General features: G+C 42.8%; 1 protein-coding gene across 2 annotated transcripts in view; it reads right to left on the minus strand.

Moving 5' to 3' along the window:
- CTNNA2 (catenin alpha 2) overlaps positions 1–17912 on the minus strand; it is a 918592-nt gene that overhangs the window by 388257 nt on the left and 512423 nt on the right. The window lies entirely within an intron of this gene.

Below are 17912 nucleotides of genomic sequence, written 5' to 3' on the forward strand. Positions count from 1 at the left end.
AGCCCTGTAGTGGGCCCCAGGGCCGCCTCCCTGTGATGTGCTCTTCCGTCTTGGGGTTCGTCAGAGAATAAAACCATATGGCAACGCATCATGTTTTGTCTCTATTTGGATGAACGTGTTTAGAATTTCTTAGTTACGCTCTAGTGAACATCATATCCACCTGTTTACATTGAACATTGTGACAATTCATTCATTTCAGGACTTCAACAAGTAAAAGGTATTTGATGGACTATCCCTCAGGACCTCCACAACCAGCACTTGCTTATCCACATAAAGTGTCTTCCATGTAAGTCTAGCTATGCCTGGTATTGCAGCTCTGCTGAGATGAAATGGTTGAGTTGCCGCACCTGGCACCGCCACACTTGTAGGAATATCAATATTCATGGATGAGCAACAAGAAGCCCCTTCCTATCGTTCCGGTGATCGGAAGGAGTCCCACTGGTTAGACCTCCACTGATCATTAATGACCTGCTGCATTGACAGTGAATATATTGTAAGGCCCAACAAGGTCTGCAGGAAAAGAAAAGTCCTGCAAAATATCACCACAAAGCACTAGAGTTTTACCTATAGGGACCTCAGAAAATCATTGTGCCCCACCAGAGGAGACTTGTATTTTCAATAATCTGTGAGGGTTGGAAGCCCTTCAAAGGTTTCCATCTCACCTGTGCCTTGGAGTCTAGAGGGCTCATATGGTCCCTTATCCCATTCACAACATCTGTCATATATGTACGATGCAAGTCGGAGGCTGAAGCCTGTGGGGGGGGCAAGCACGCCCCACACCCAACATATTATGACAGTGTGTTACAGTCAGGACATGCATCTAAAAATCGCGGGTGGATCAGAGCTCCGCCCATAATTGTTAACCTGCTAAATGCCACTGTCAAAATTTGAAAGCAACATTTAAAACTCGCCAGCATGAAGGTTCATCATTCCATGCATCCATAGGCGTGTCTTTGACGTGGTCACGGGTCACCAGTGGGTTGTTATGACAGCCAGGGTTCTGCTGAAGACCCCCTTCCTTGTCATTACAGAGCTCCTTTGAAAACCATCCTGTGGTCAGGCTTCAAATGAGACCAGGATTTTTTCTACATGCAGAAGTACTGTGACGTCACTGAAGATAGCAAAAGCGATCAGACTATCACAGCTTCAAGACCCCTAAGAAGACTAGCAAAAACAGTGAAAAGTAAAAGAAGTTTTAAAAAAATCTGACCCATTAAAAATAAAGATATTAAAAAAATTAAAAATGCACATACACATTCTGAACAGAGGACATTTGGTCTTAAAGGGTTATTCCCTCAAAAAGTCAAGTTATTCCCAAATCCGATGATAAGGGATAACTTACTGATTGTTGGTGGACTGATCACTGGAACCCCCCAAACCTGAGAACAGGACTCTGCAGCTCAGCCATGAATGGATTGGAGGGGCGCATGCTTGACTTTTGCTCTATTCATTTTCTATGGAACAGATAGAAATAGCTGAGCGCAGCGCTCAGCAGCTCTGCAGGTAATGGAGAGTGAAGAGGCCGAGCATGCACAACTCCGCTCCATTCAGGACGAGACTGCAGACCCCTGTTCTCAGAATCTCTGCGGAGCACAGCAGTTGGATCCCCAGTGATCAGCAAGTTATCCCCGATCCTGAAGATAACTTGATTATTTGGTGAATAATCCTTTAGCGAGAACGGTCGATTCTCCTATTCTTTACAATTACAGTATCATGCATGAACTGAAAACAAATATGTTCACACACACATTCATATTCATACACACACTGTGCATGCATACACAGACACACATTCATATACATACACACATAAACACATACATTTACATACACAAATATACATAAACACATATATATATATACACATACTGTACACACACACATAGATGCACATGCATTCATACATACACACACATATATACACACATACATACACATTTCCCCTCCCTATATCTCTGAACTAATCTCCCAATATCTTCCCTCACGTACTCTTCGATCCTCCCAAGACCTCCTACTCCCCTCCACACTTATTCGTTCCTCACTCAACCGCCTCCAAGATTTCTCCTGAATATCCCCTATCCTCTGGAATTCCATGCCTCAACACGTCCGATTATCCACCACTCTCGGATGCTTCAAGCGGAACCTGAAAACCCATCTTTTCAGGAAATCTTACAGCCTGCAATGACTATTCTGCTGCCTCACCACCGCCTGAGCTGCTGCACCCCCGACCTTCTGTCTCTTCCCCACTATCCCGTAGAATGTAAGTCCGCAAGGACAGGGTCCTCTCCCCTCTGTACCAGTCCGTCATTGTAAATTTGTTTACTGTTAACGATATCTATAACTTTGTATGTAACCCCCCTTTCCATGTACAGCACCATGGAATTAATGGCGCTATATAAATAAATAATGATAATAATAATAATAATAATAATAATAATAAAATAACATACGTGTACACAGATACGCATAAATACATACACATAAACAAGGACACATACATGGACACTCACATACATATGTGAGGGGTGTTCATTAAAGATTTCCGTTGACCCGCTTCTGTTTATCACAGGACGCTGAAATTACACATGTGCAATGATATAAGTCTCTATAGGTTGTGTGCCAATTTGCACCTCAGAACTGACGACGATCTTGATTTTACAGGTGCTGGTTTCATCATGAACCCAGTGGAATACAGAGCAGTCATCAAGTTCCTTTTCTTGAAAGGCCGCACACCAAAGGAGACGCTCGATGAGATGATAGACCTTTATGGTGATGATTCCCCATCATATTGTGTTGTCAAGAACTGGCATTGTCAATTCAAATATGGTCAAACTTTGGTGCAAACAGCTCCAATTTCAGGGCGACCCCACTCTGCTATTGATGAACACACCATACAGCAAGTGGAGGTAGCCATTTTGAAAAATCGCCGCGCAATCATTCGCCATCTAGCCCAAAATGTCAAGATTAGTGAGGAGTCTGTGGAAAAAAAAATCATCCAAGACCATTGTCACATGCATAATGTATCCACTCGTTGGGTTCCCCAGCTGCTCACACCTGCTCTAATGAAGATGTGCCTTGAAAACCAGGAGGACTTTTTCAACAGACCGATCACACAGGATGAAAGCTGGGTCCATCACTATGATCCTGAGACTAAAGTCCAGTCGATGCAATGGAAGTATCATGACTCACCGCCTCCAAAGAAGGCACGTGCCAAACCCTCAGCAGGAAAGGTCATGCTTTCAGTATTTTGGGACCAGCACTGAGTAGTATTGATGTATTTCCTTGCAAAGGGGACCATCATCACTGGGGCATGCTATGCTTCACTACTGCAGAAATTGTGGGAGACCTTCAAAACCAAGAGACGTGGCATGCTCACCAAAGGTGTCCGCCTTCTGAAAGACAATGCACCAGTTCGCAACGCACATGTTGCCCAAATGGAAACATGCTCCTGTGGCTTTGAACTTCTACCGCATACCCCTTATTCACCCGACTTCGCATCATTAGACTTCAACTTCTTTCCAACAATTAAGTTATTTTTGAAGGGCAAGCATTTTCCAGATGATGGAACTCTGATTTCCAAAGTAACATCGTGGCTTTTCGAGCAACCTGTCGGCTTCTACAAGTGAGGTGTTTACAGTTGCTTAAAGAGAAGGGAAAAGTGTGTGTCCCTAGGAGACACCTATGTAGAGAAGGACTAATAACTGTGCCAAGTTTCATTGTTCTCGGTCCACAGGAAGTGGGTCAGGGAAAATGTTTAATGAACGCCCCTTGTACATATAGATACACATGCATACATACACATATGCATACACACATACACATGCAGACTTGTACACATAAACACACATATATGCACACACATGCATACACACATATACATACACACATACATAGCAGCCAGTGAGTGCTCTCCTTGGCCAGTGGCCTCTCCCTGGCTCTACATATCAGAATGATTATGGGTGGGAGTGTGAGGGGTCCAGTGTCAGGGAGCAGTGGGCTTTCGGATTGAGGGGCCCTATAGTGGATGCATGCACTCCTGCCTGAAAGGCCCTTCTTCCAACTCCAGACCCCGGTGCAACTGCACTGTACACAGGTCCGCCCCTGCATCTATCTTAAAATGGTATAAAAGACAAATCTTGTCCTTTAAAAGAAAAAACCCTCATACAGTTCAATCAATTAAAAATGTTACAGGTCTCAGAAAATGTCGACACAATTCTGATTTTTACTCACCATGAAAATAGTAAGATAAAATAACATTTAGTATATTTGTAATTGTACTGATGATGAGCAGAATTATACTGCAAGGTCATTTTAGCCACAAAATTTACACTGTAAAAACAATGTCAGAATTGTGTGGGGGTTTTTTTTCTGCAACATTTCTCCCAACTTGGAAGCCTTTATATGTCTAAAAGGACAGAACAATACAAGAGTTATGGCTCTGGGAAGAAGAGGAGTTTCAAATGGAAATGCAAAAATGGAGATTGGCCCCATCACGGAGGAATTAAAGGTCCCTTTGGTCCACATGAAAAGACCATTACTATTAAAGAATTGCAATAGTTGGGGGCCCCTTTGTACATTTTTAATTTGGCCCATGAGCTTCAAGTTGTACCAAGACCTTAGAGTTACCCCTCTACAATACACAGTGATGTACAAACAGAAAACCAGAAGAATTTCTTTGAATTCTGCATTTGACGAAAATATAAAATAAGCATAAAAATACATAAAATAGCTAAAAACAGGCCAAGAGAGGTAAAACATTTGGAAAGTTATTGAGGATTTTGTATGGATTTCGTGAAAGGTAAAAATAAAATTGAAAGATTAAATTTTCCTTCCTCTGTGTTGATTATGGCTCATGCTGCTGTTGTTAAGTGTACACGTTCAGGTTTTCTAAGTTTTGAAAAATAAAACCAGCACAGAATGGGAGAAATTTAGGTATTTTTCTTTCAAGTCCACAGGCAGAAGCAAAACTGTTTTCCACAAAGCTTTATATAGGTTTTTCAATAAAACAGTTTTTATTATAATACTACAAGCAAGAACAAAATAAAAAGTTAGAGCAGGAAAAAGTTTTAGGAAACAAAAACAACTCACACAGACTCTTGTAAAAATTGACAAGCAAAATGCTTCATTGTCTACTTGGACTGTGATGCTCAGGCTGGCCGAAGGTCTCATATGCCTCCGAAGAAATAGCGTTTGGGTCATGAAACCTTCGGCCAGTCCATGCATCACACTCCAAAAACTTACAGCGAAGCACAGATTTGTCAATCTGGCCTAGCTAAACCCATCATATATATGTGACTCCGGGAACAGGCATATGGACACCATTGGTAAAATGAATCCCCTGCTCTGAGACAAAACAAAGAGACTTTATATAGGAACGGCTCCTGTTTTGGCAGACTTCAATTTTTCTTGTATTACAAGTACTGTCATTCATTCATCACCACACCTGGCCATTTATTGTGACTAGTACTGTGATCGTGCTACATGTAAGGGAATGGTATAGAGTTGCAATACCACACCTGACCTGTATGTGGGGTATTTTGAACCTTTTACAAGACTAATTCTCTTCAAACACAAGTTTTGGGTTGGATGATGCTTAATGGTAACACCATTCCTCCTCTCAACAAGAGATGGAAATAAGAACATGTGATGAGAATTTTTGAGTGGCATTGACTGATACAGACATCATAATCTATGTGTCTCCATCCTGTAGCAATGTCCCCCCATCATGGCACTATCTTGGGTTATTGTTTTCCATCCTGGCCTCTTCAAGTAATAGTATCCCCCATCCCTTGTCTCTGATCCTGACCACTTCCTGTAATAATTTCCTCATCCTGGCCCCTTCATGTAATAATGTCTTCTCTCCTGGCCTCTTCCAGTAATAATGTCCCCCAGGCTAGGCTCTTCCTGTAGTAATGTTCTCCCATCCTGGCCTCTACCTCTAATAATGTCACTGATCCTGACCCCTTCCTGTAATAATTTCCCCCATCCTGGCCCATTCCTGTAATAATGTCTTCCTGTCACACTGGATGAGGGAGAAACTAAGTGCTTAACAATGGGAGGAGGGAGGGAGAGCCCAAATGCTAGGAAATGAGGGAGTGGCAACCCCTAGGTAGATCTGACAACACCCTGTCTGCCCTTACATCCCTAAATAGGTTCTGCACTTATCACAGAGCAGGAACCTAATCCCTGACTGCCCCTAGTGATAGGCCCTGGATATTGAGGGGATGGGGTATGCACCAGTCACCCCCCACTACAACTAAATAAAAACAAAGCAGTTAGACAAATGAGGGAATACACATAGCTTGAGATGACACTAGAGAGAGCACACAATCAATCCTGTAAGTGGCTCCAAGAAGAAACTAGTCGACATTTAGCACTTCCAACAGACAAAGGTAAATAAAGCTATCACCAGCACCTTGCTGAAGTGACTAAAGATATTTAAGCCTCCAGCAAGGGTGTGTTAATAAGCAGCAGATGATGGAGATCACCACTAGGTCCTAGAAGGAGAAGCATATCACTCCACAGAAGAGATGCAAGATCCAGAATGTGTCTGCAGAGCCAGGTGCAGTGACCTTCTACAGCTGGATCCAGTATGACTGTTTGTCACACCTGACACACGTGTAGGGAGGAGGACCCCCCATAGAGTGTCTGGGCTGGAACCAAGGGGACCGCCATCTGGGTTCCTAGAGAAACGGTACCCGGGGGGCAACGGAGGAGAGCGGGCTACTGAAAGTGACAGTTCAGCAAGGGCCGGGGCGAGTATAAAGGGGGCAGGGAGCGCACCGGGAAGTCAGTTGGTAGTACACCAGACACAGAGAAAGAGACTGTGGGGGTGTGACAGAGCCAGAGTGACTGATGGCGACCAGAGGAGAGATCAGCAGCAGAGAGGAGATCTACGGTGGCCTTCAGAGAGGAGGTACCGAGCTTACTGGCAAGAGACTGTCGCCCCTCTCCAAATTGGGCCCGCAACCTGCCCACGGTTGTCCTCAACCACTGCCGCTGCACTCCAGCCCGTTGCGGCCTGCCCGGTGCCTTCCGCGGCTGCTGACGCGCCACTTCAGCCTGTGGTTGCGGCCAGCCCGTTGCTGCCCCGCCTCTGTCCTTGGTTGCAGCCTGTTCATCACCGCCCACAGCTGCCATTACCCCGCTGCAGTTGGCAGTTGGGGCCTGCTCCTCGCCTATGGAGAGACTCTTTGCACAGGCCCTGCCCGTGCACGTGGCCTACCAACCGCCACTCTTCCAGACTACGTCACTACCCTGCTTGGGGGGACTGGAGTCCCCGTGGACTCGCTAATGAATGGGACCCTGCTGTGGTTACAGGAGGTTACCGCAACGAAAGCCTCCCTTAGGGCCTGTTGTGCCCCAACTTCTCCAGGGTGCTGAGACGCCTGAAGACTACTACAGTTCCTCAACAGCTGGGCCCAGTGGCTGCGACATCAAAGCAGCCACATCAGCGATACCAAAGCACCCGCATCAGCGACACCAAATCAGCCACATCAGTGACACCGAAGCAGCCACACCAGCGACACCGAGGGACGTCAGGAAGGATAAGTTGACTTTAGGAAATAAGGACCCGTAGTTGGCCGTTTCGTGGCCCAATAATATCCGGCCTTGTCGGGTCAGTCGCATTCTTGTTAAAGAAAAGTGTTGTTATTGTTGTTGAGTCCCTGCGAGAACAATTAGTGTTACCCCTTTTTGGTTGCTCAGTATTGTCCTAGCTGCTCCAGTTCATAAACGTTACTTTTCAAAACAACCCTCAGTCTCGTGTCTCGTCACTGCATCCTGTGAACCTGCTGTTACCTACACACGCGAGACAATTCCATTTCTGGTAATAATGTCCCCAGGCTGGGCTCTTCCTGTAGAAATGAGAAATGAAAAACGGTCTTAGGAGCACAGGAAGGAGACTCAGACAAGAGATGGGTTTAAACCACAACGCATTTTTTTTAAAAAAAACTTCCACCTGATGAAGATGTATCCTCCGTCGAAACGCGTTGTGGTTTAAACCCATCTCTTGTCTGAGTCTCTTTCCTGTGCTCCTAAGACCGTTTTTCATTTCTCATTGCTCCTATCCTCCATTGGAGGTTTTCCGCTGGAGCTGCGGTGGAGACCTGACATCCTTGTCTGCCCCTGGGTTGCTTCCTAAGCGCTCCTTTATGACCGCTAATCACTGACTCTTCTTCCTGTAGAAATGTCCCCCATACTGGCCCCTTCCGCTAATAATCTCTCTGATCCTGACCCCTTCTTGAAATAATTTCCTCCATCCTGGCCCCTTCCTGTAATAATGTCACCTGCCTTGGCTCTTTCCTTTAATAATTCCTTAAAAACATACTAGGTCTTCTTTTTTTTGTTCCAGCCTTCAGCTAACTTCCTTGCCTTGCAAACTTTCCTTTAAACAGCATCATAAACACGTCTCCTAATTCACATCTGTACAGAAAACAGCTGATACATTTTTAAATAGCATGTACGAGTATTCATTGTGCCTTCCAGCAGAGATACCAGTTGGAAATGATTCATGAATGAGTTCAAATACCCTCGTCTTTTGCAAATTTTCCTCTGGTCTCCCCTTGCGGTATTAATCTGTTCTCTTGTTTTGTGTACATCACTGTATAAGCACTGATCCATCTGTTCTTCAGAGTCCATTCCACTTCAGAGCAATTACTAACGCGGTTTGCATGTATCACAATGTCAAATCCTACCGGAGTGCATGCCACCCTGGGCATCGGAGGCTCTTTCGGGGCACAATCCATTCAACATTTCATCTTTATATAATAATTTCTTCCATTCGAGGGGACAGAAATAGACTTTGTCTATTTATTAACGCCCTCGGAGCTTCATGTCAAATTATTTTTTTATTAGAAGCTGACATTTTCCGAATGATTTGCTTGTACATCAACAAAGCCCCTACAAACAAAGCCTACGAATGGAGATAAAAGATGCCAGGTGCTGACAAGTTGTGGGACACAAAAATATAGAGAAATTTTCAACGTAATGCTAAGTGTGCCATTATAGGCCATACATTGCATGAGTGCTATCCTTATTTTGAGTTTAATTTGCTTGGGGATGGTGACCTGAATGAGGGAAATACTTCTTACTGGCTTAAAATGGACCATTCATCTTGTATCCGTGAGAGGCCGTAGAAGAATTCGGAAACAGTTTAATAGTTTTGTAATAGTTTTATTGCCCTTTTAAGATACCTATCAAAGCTGATGTGAAATGTGCATTTCTCCGAGAACAGTGTTTTATTTCTTCATAACACGGCTCCTGGATTTTCCTTTATACTCTCTGGGCATTAATCACCCTGGACAGCGAAGCTGGGAGCCGAGAGAATGTGTTTAGAAGAGCAACACTTCAAGAGAGTCAGCAATGCAAGCGATACTCTGTAATAATGAAAAGCCCGGCAAATGAGCATTTGTACAAGGTCTCAGAGGAGATCATTATCCTGTCCTATCAATTACATAGTGCTGTACATATCTGGACAAACATGAATACATTTCTATTATGCCGACATTGTGTTCTTTAAAGGAACACTAAACCGAGAAATGAATGTTACATCTAAACTAGAAATAGACTAGACTAGACTAGAACTCTGCAGGCAAACAACACAGGAGGAGGCGGCGGCGCACAGGGGCATGATGGAGGGCTGGGAGGCGGCTGATAAAGAGGGATACACCATAGCTATGGGATGCAATACAGGTATGGGGACCTAGTTATAAAATTCATTATTTCGGCGTTACTAGGGGTCAGAAACAGAAGAGCCACCTTCACAGAATGCAGCCATAGTGCTGCTGAAGGTGGCTCTTTTACTTAAAAACATCCTAATAATTTTCTATTTCCTTGTTTGTGACAATAATGAACTTGTTGAGAAATATAGTTTCCCCAGAGGAAGAATGGAATTCTCTCACTATTGATTTATTTTCAAATGTTTTGCTGCATTTATAGTCTGTGTGACCATTGTGCATCTAGGGGTTAACAGTTGTACTTGCGCTACATCGAAGTTATTTTGATAGGTTTGGTCCCAGATTGATATTCTAGGAGCAGTTTGTAAAGATATGTCAACCCTTGCTATTCCATGACTTCAGTTTCTCACAGTAAACTTCAATACTTTGTCATGCCTTGTTAGAACAAAGTGGAACAGGCTGCAATTCATGTCACAGCCCCCACTTTAACACATATAACATAAAAAAATACTTAACTGTGTCTGTCAGAGGCCACGGGCTCAAAAAAGGCTGCCTTAGATAGACTTGGTGCTAGCCACAATGTCTTGCAGATTCCAGAGGAACCCCAGCCCTCACCATTTAATAGCTGTACAGGGATCTGGTCTTACATTAGGGTCCACTGTAGGTCTGCAGGCTGGAGGAGCGAACCAGAGACAAGAGAAGTCAAGGTAGCCTGTTCAGAACAAGGAGGGCATTAAAGGCAGAAAATTAGAAAATAATGGTAAGGAAGCAGGCAGTGGCAAGGCAACTAGGAATCAACATGTAAGCAGGAGCTGATAGCCCAAGACAGAGGTCGAAACGAGCAACTTTAACTGACTGTCAGAGTCAAAGGTTCAGGGGTTTAAACAGAAAACAGCCCTGCTCAGTGTTCACAGAAGGTAGTCAGGAATTTCCCCATGTACCACTATGACTGAGCAGTATCAAAAGAACCACCAGGACCACCACCCTGATTTTCCCACAACAAAGGTGTGGTGCCTTCCAGTGACACCTAGGACAGAAATTGGTCTGGAGTTTACAGAATTGAAAAAACAATGTTTTCCTAAGCTGGTCATCTCCCACCACTCACCCTGGGATATCATGTGCCATGAGGAATGGTAATGAAAGACACAACCTGACAAACTACTCATAGGACTAAATAATAATAGTAATACCATACAAAGGATTTAGTAATAAATACAATATAACAGTATTACATAAGACCAATTAGGTGACTTTACTTTATCTCGCCGGCACATTTGTTTTTGAATGCTCCCATGTTTAAACACTGTTTGGATGGAAATGTTCTTTCACCAGAGACACAGTATGTTTCCTGGTCCCTGGCCATTCTGATGTGACATCTAAAGAGAATTACAAACTGTTCCTTCCATGTTTGCAAAACACAAAATTAAATATTTGTGAGTGCAAGCTGTAAAATGCTGCAAGCTTCCTATAGAAGCAGCAAAAACGCTCCTGAGGCGAATGCAGACAGCAGGACTACAGGACTGTAATCCACTCAAACAGAAACTTTCTACCCCAAAGGTATCGCAATCTGTCTCTGATTCTTGCCACCATTCCTCCTAACTATTCCACTAACGTAATTACAGTTTAATGCTTCTCCAAAACTTTATGGAGACAAAGTTCTTGTTCAGAAAATGGCCACGATACTGAAATGTTAGATGGAACTAGAAGACTGGCCAAAATGAGGACAATATAACATACAGAAGAGTTTATGACAGGTCTTCTAAAAATGTGTGATTAGATTAGGTTGGACAGAAGAAAACAATGCACACAAAAGGCTTAAAATGGTAGATGTAAAAATTCCAAACGCTACCAACATACACTTAGGTAGGAAGGAAGGATCATCCCCGTGCTGCCGCAAGAAGAATTCCAAAAATTGTAGTGGTTTCAAGGTAGTTTATTCTACGCTTTTCAGGGTTCAGGTGAGCCCTTAGAATCGTAGAGCTGGAAGTGACCTCCTGGGCCATCTGGTCCAACCCCCTGCTCAAAGCAGGATTTGCTAAATCATCCCAGACAGATATCTGTCCAGCCTCTCTTTGAAGACTTCTAGTGAAGGAGAACTCACCACCTCTCGTGGCAGCCTGTTCCACTCATTGATCACCCTCTCTGTTAAAAAGTTTTCTCTAATATCTAATCTGTGTCTCCTCCCATTCAGTTTCATCCCATTGCTTCTAGTCTTTCCTTGTACAAATAAGAATAAAGATGATCCTTCTACAATGAGACAGTCCTTGAGATATTTGTAGACAGCTATTAAGTCTCCTCTCAGTCTTCTCTTTTGCAAGCTAAACATTCCCAAATCCTGCAACCTTTCCTCATAAGACAGGGTTTGCAGACCGGTCACCATTTTGGTCGCTCTTTTCTGAACTTGCTCCAGTTTGTTGATGTCTTTTTTAAAATGTGGTGCCCAAATCAGGACTACCACAAATATTGTACCATTAATATATGTCTTTCCTTCACTCTCGCCAGGTGAGTAGTTCTCTTGGTGGGCAACTGTGTAACGTTTGATAAGACCCTATTTGCGCTTTTGTGTCTCCCTCTTTTCTCTGACAGACCCTGCCAACAGGTAGACCAGATATTAGTCACAGTGTTCCAAGTACACACACCTTCATATATCTTCACAATGAAATTTTTTCTGCTGCATATTTTTGACAGAAACTCTTAAATAAAAACATGCAATTAATTTTTAACTGCACATGTTTTTTTTTAGAGTTTCTGCTCTAAAACCTCAGCAAAAATTCTCAGTGTGAACACAACTTTTAGCCATGCGCACGCTGACTCTTTTTGCTGAGTTTTTAGTGGAAAAACTGGGCAGAATCTCCAAGTTGTTGAGGAGTTTTGAGTTACTAAGGAATATTAAGGCTATGTACACATGTCCATTTTTGTTCACATGTCCATTTTTTTCCGGCAGCACAGATGACAACAAGGGCCAACACAAGTCTATGGGTCCGTAAGAAAACACGCATAGCGGAGGGATCGCAACAGCGTACAGTCCGTGTGCTGTGGTCGTGTTTAAAATTCCAAAGGATAAGAGAAGCTTTGTAATTTATACTGTATATTTATCCATACCAGAAAAACACTGATAATACTGATGGTAGAAACTGACAAATGGGTGACATACGGATGATACACTGATGACACACTGATGGTAGGCACAGCCACTCTGATGACACATTTTTGGAAAACTGACCAAAAAAAATTGATGACATTGATAATGTTTTTTCACGTACGTGATTAATCACATATGTGTGAAGGAGACCTAAGGACAATCCTAAAAATCTTTGGAATTTCATCCAGAAAACTCAGATGATTTTTTATAACTTTCATCAGATTTTCATCCATGTGTCCATTTTTTCCGTTTATGTGACGTCCGTGTGTGATCCCTCTTCATACAACTACACTCAAACATGTACATGATCACATACATTTTTCCAGATTTATAATATAAATTTATTCTTAAAAATCAGATACCTCACTGACGGTCCTTGTGGGATCCGATTTTATTCCGGCACCCATAGACTTGAATGTGTGAGTCTCTTCCAAGCCTGAGATGAAAGTAGTGCATGCTGCAATTTTCTTCTCACAGACATGTCAGATTTATACACTTTTCTACACGAGCCCTTAAAAAATGCTGCATTTTTTATTCCAGACTACTGATGTACATACAGAGATTTTTGGAGGTAAAAAAGTGAAAAGAGTTTCTTTAGGAGAAAACCACTTCAGTAAATGTTTTTTTTTTTTATTTTTTCTTTTGAGGTCTTCCTTGTGTTTTTTTAAAAGTGTTTTACTCTGATAGTGAAACGTATGGCAAAATGGTAGAAAAACAAAATAAATGCCATACCCTGAAAAGGTTGAAGTTATAAAAAGACTCAAAAATTCACCATATGCTAGAAAAATGGCACAAACAAAAAAAAATCATTATTTGCACTGTGTTTTAGTATACAGAGTTTAAGGCGGTTGTCCACTACTTTTACATTAATCATCCAGGGTCCAACACCTGACACCCCAGCCGATCAGCTGTTATTTGTGTCAGTGGCTCCAACAACTTGTAGTGACCGCGGCAGGATGCTGCACATCTGCTTCCTATTGTATTAAATAGGAGGCGGATGTGCAATACAAGTAGACAAAACAACTGTGAGTACAAGTGAGTACTTTCAGCCGGCGGCTGCCACATCGGACACCAATTATAGCTGATCAGCAGGGGTGCGTGTCAGACCCTGGTCGATCAGACATTGATGACCTATCCTATGAAAACCCTTGATTTTCTTGTCCTGATGAAAAAGTCTTTAGTACTTCAAAACGCATTGACTAAATAAAGAAAAACTGCAAATACTTTCTGTCTGGACTTGGATCTATTGCATGTGATGCTAGCAGTGCAAATTAACAGCAAATTTTCCTTAGAAAAGTTTCTCTATATCGCCTTAAAGGGAATCTGTCACCCCATTTTTCGACTATCAGCTGCCGGCACCACCATCAGGGGCTTATCTACAGCATTCTGTAATGCTGTAGATAAGTCCCCGATGTAACCTGAAAGATAAGAAAAATGAGTTACATTATACTCACCCAGGGGCAGTCGGGGTCCGGTTTTGGTCCGATGGGCATAGCGGTCCGGTCCGGGGCCTCCCATCTTCTAACGGTGATGTCCTCTTCTTTGCTTCCTGTCATGGCTCCTGCACAGGCGCACTCTGCTCTGCCCTGTTGAGGGCAGAGCAGAGTGCTGCAGTGCGCAGGCGCCGGACCAGGTCAGAGAGGTCCGGCGCCTGCGCACTACAGTACTTTACTCTGCCCTCAACAGGGCAGGTAAAGTATGCCTGCGCTGGAGCTGCGACGGGAAGCAAAGAAGAGGACGTCACCGTTACAAGATGGGAGGCACCGGACCAAGATCGGACCGCCCCCCGGTGAGTAAAATCTAACTAGTTTTTCTTATTTTTCAGGTTACATCAAGGGCTTATCTACAGCATTACAGAATGCTGTAAATAAGCTCCTGATGGTGGTGCCAGAAGCTGATAGTCAAAAAATGGGGTGATAGATTACCTTTAAAAAAGTAGAAAGAGAAATAAAAATCATAAGAAGAAAAAAAGTTTCTAAAAACAATACTAAAAATGCATGAAAAATACAGGAAATATAATATATGTGAAGGAGACCTAAATATGATACATACAATGCTACAACTATCTTCAGATACCAAAAGACATTCTTTTATCCCTTCTCGAAAACCAGCCATTCTGCTGATTGTGTAAGAATGTAAAAGAGGAATATCGCTGTATAACTGCACATAAATACCAGTGTACAGAGACAGAATGTTATCTGAACCCACAATATAACCGCGGATATATTTTCTCAATTTGCAGTAAGATTAAAAAAAAGGTAAATTGTTTCTTCTTGTAAAAGGATATATTTTCTTTAAGAATGGAAAAACACATCGGCGCAAACTGCTAAAATCCTGCTAAAATCCTGCTACTGAAAAGTAGTGTTTGCTGAATAGTGGAGAAGTATTATTATTGTTACAGCATTATGAATTACTGATGCACTTCTTTACCAATGAGGCTTTATGCTGTTAATAATTTATTTTACAAAGTGCTGCCAGTGCTAGTAGCATACAGTGCAGAAAGCAGAGAAAGTGCATTAAATCATATATTTCATCTCTGCAGCACCATAAAGATAGAGACTTTTGCAGATGGTAGGGCCAGCAGCGACTTTGTGCTGCATAGTACCTTATAGCAATGCAGAGACAAGCTGATTATATAACTGCTATTAGAGATGAGTGGATAATTTAAAATTTGAATTTAGCGACTTATCCAAATTTTTCCCAAAAATTCGATTTTCTGCAGGAATTAAGCACAGTCTTAGATAGACCATTATTTTTAATCTTTAAAGATTCCATAATAACAGGGTCTGTACCACAGGACTGGCTTATAGCAAATGTGGTGCCAATATTCAAAAAGGGGACAAAAACTGAACTTGGAAATTATAGGCCAGTGAGTTTAACTTGAACTGTGGGTAAAATCCTGGAGGGTTTTCTAAGAGATATTATACTGGAGTATCTGGAGAAGAATAAACGCATGACCCAATATCAACATGGGTTTACAAGGGACCGTTCCTGTCACAGTTAGCAGTGGGGTACCACAGGGGTCGGTTTTGGGCCCGCTTCTTTTTAACATATTTATTAATGACCTTGTAAGGGGCATAGAGAGTAGAATTTCAATATTTGCAGATGACACTAAACTCTGCAGGGTAATCAATACAGAGGAGGACAATTTTATATTACAGGAGGATTTATGTAAACTAGAAGCTTGGGCTGATAAATGGCAAATGAGCTTTAATGGGGATAAATGTAAGGTCATGCACTTGGGTAGAACGAACAAGATGTATAATTATGTGCTTAATTGTAAAACACTGGGCAAAACAGTCACTGAAAAAGACCTGGGTGTATGGGTGGACGACAAACTCACATTTAATGGCCAGTGTCAGGCAGCTGCTGCAAAGGCAAATAAAATAATGGGATGCATTAAAAGAGGCATAGATGCTCATGAGGAGAACATAATTTTACCTCTATATAAGTCACTAGTGCGACCACACTTAGAATACTGTGTACAGTTCTGGTCTCCGGTGTATAAGAAAGACATAGCTGAACTGGAGCGGGTGCAGAGAAGAGCGACCAAGGTCATTAGGGAACTTGGGGGTCTGCAATACCAAGACAGGTTATTACACTTGGGGTTATTTAGTTTGGAGAATCGAAGGCTTAGGGGTGATCTTATTACAATGTATAAATATATGCGGGGACAATACCAAGACCTTTCTAATGATCTTTTTACTCTTAGACCTGTGACGGGGACAAGGGGGCATCCTCTACGTCTGGAGGAAAGAAGGTTTAAGCATAATCACAGACGCGGATTCTTTACTGTACGAGCAGTGAGACTATGGAACTCTCTGCCATATGATGTTGTAATGAGTGATTCCCTACTAAAATTTAAGAGGGGACTGGATGCCTTTCTTGAAAAGTATAATATTACAGGGTATATACACTAGTTTCCTTAGTGTTGCGTTGATCCAGGGAGCTAGTCTGATTGCTGTATGTGGAGTTGGGAAGGAATTTTTTTCCCCAATGTGAAGCTTACTGTTTGCCACATGGGGTTTTTTGCCTTCCTCTGGATCAACATGTTAGGGCAAGTTAGGATAGGATATGGGTTGAACTAGATGGACTTAAAGTCTCCCTTCAACCTTACTTACTATGTTACTATGTTACTATGTTAATTCACACAAATCTCAAAACTGAAAAGCTTGTAATTTCTCAGAAAATACAAATATGGGAGAGGAGAGAGAAAGAGGACCCTACTGACCATAAAAGCTTACACTCTACGAGAGAGAGAGAGCGAGGACCCTGCTGAGCATAAGAGCTTACACTCTACAGGAGAGAGAGGACAAGGCTGAGCTTAAGAGCTTACACACTAAAGGAGAGAGAAAGCGAGGACCCTGCTGACCATAAGGTTACACTCTAGAGTAGAGAGACAGAGGACCCTGCAGACTGCAAGAGTATACCCTCTACAGAATGCAGAGAGTGATAGAGAGAGGACCCCACTGACCATAAAAGCTTACACTCTACAGGAGAGAGAGGACTGCCCAAAACATAAGAGCTTACACTCTATAGTAGGGAGACAGAGGAGCCTGCAGACTGTAAGAGTATACCCTCTACAGAATGCAGAGAGTGATAGAGGACCCCGCTGACCATAAAAGCTTACACTCTACAGGAGAGAGAGGACTGCGCTAAACATAAGAGCTTACACTTTATAGTAGGGAGACAGAGGACCCTGCAGACTGTAAGAGCATACCCTCTACAGAATACAGAGAGAGATAGAGAGGACCCTTCTGACCATAAGAGCTTACACTCTACAGGAGAGAGAGGACCCCGCTGACCATAACAGCTTAAACTCTACAGGAGAGAGAGAGGACCCTGCTGACCATAAGAGATTACACTCTACAGGAGAGAGAGGACCACGCTGACCATAAAAGCTTACACTCTACAGGAGAGAGAGAGAGAGGACCACGCTGACCATAAAAGCTTGCACTCTACAGGAGAGAGAGAGAGAGGACCACGCTGACCATAAAAGCTTACACTCTACAGGAGAGAGAGAACCACGCTGACCATAAAAGCTTACACTCTACAGGAGAGAGAGAGGACCCTGCTGACCATAAGAGCTTTCA

This window comes from Dendrobates tinctorius, unplaced genomic scaffold (genome assembly GCF_039654945.1).
Source record: "Dendrobates tinctorius isolate UK_male_01 unplaced genomic scaffold, ASM3965494v1 ptg000095l, whole genome shotgun sequence".
Lineage (NCBI taxonomy): Eukaryota > Metazoa > Chordata > Amphibia > Anura > Dendrobatidae > Dendrobates > Dendrobates tinctorius.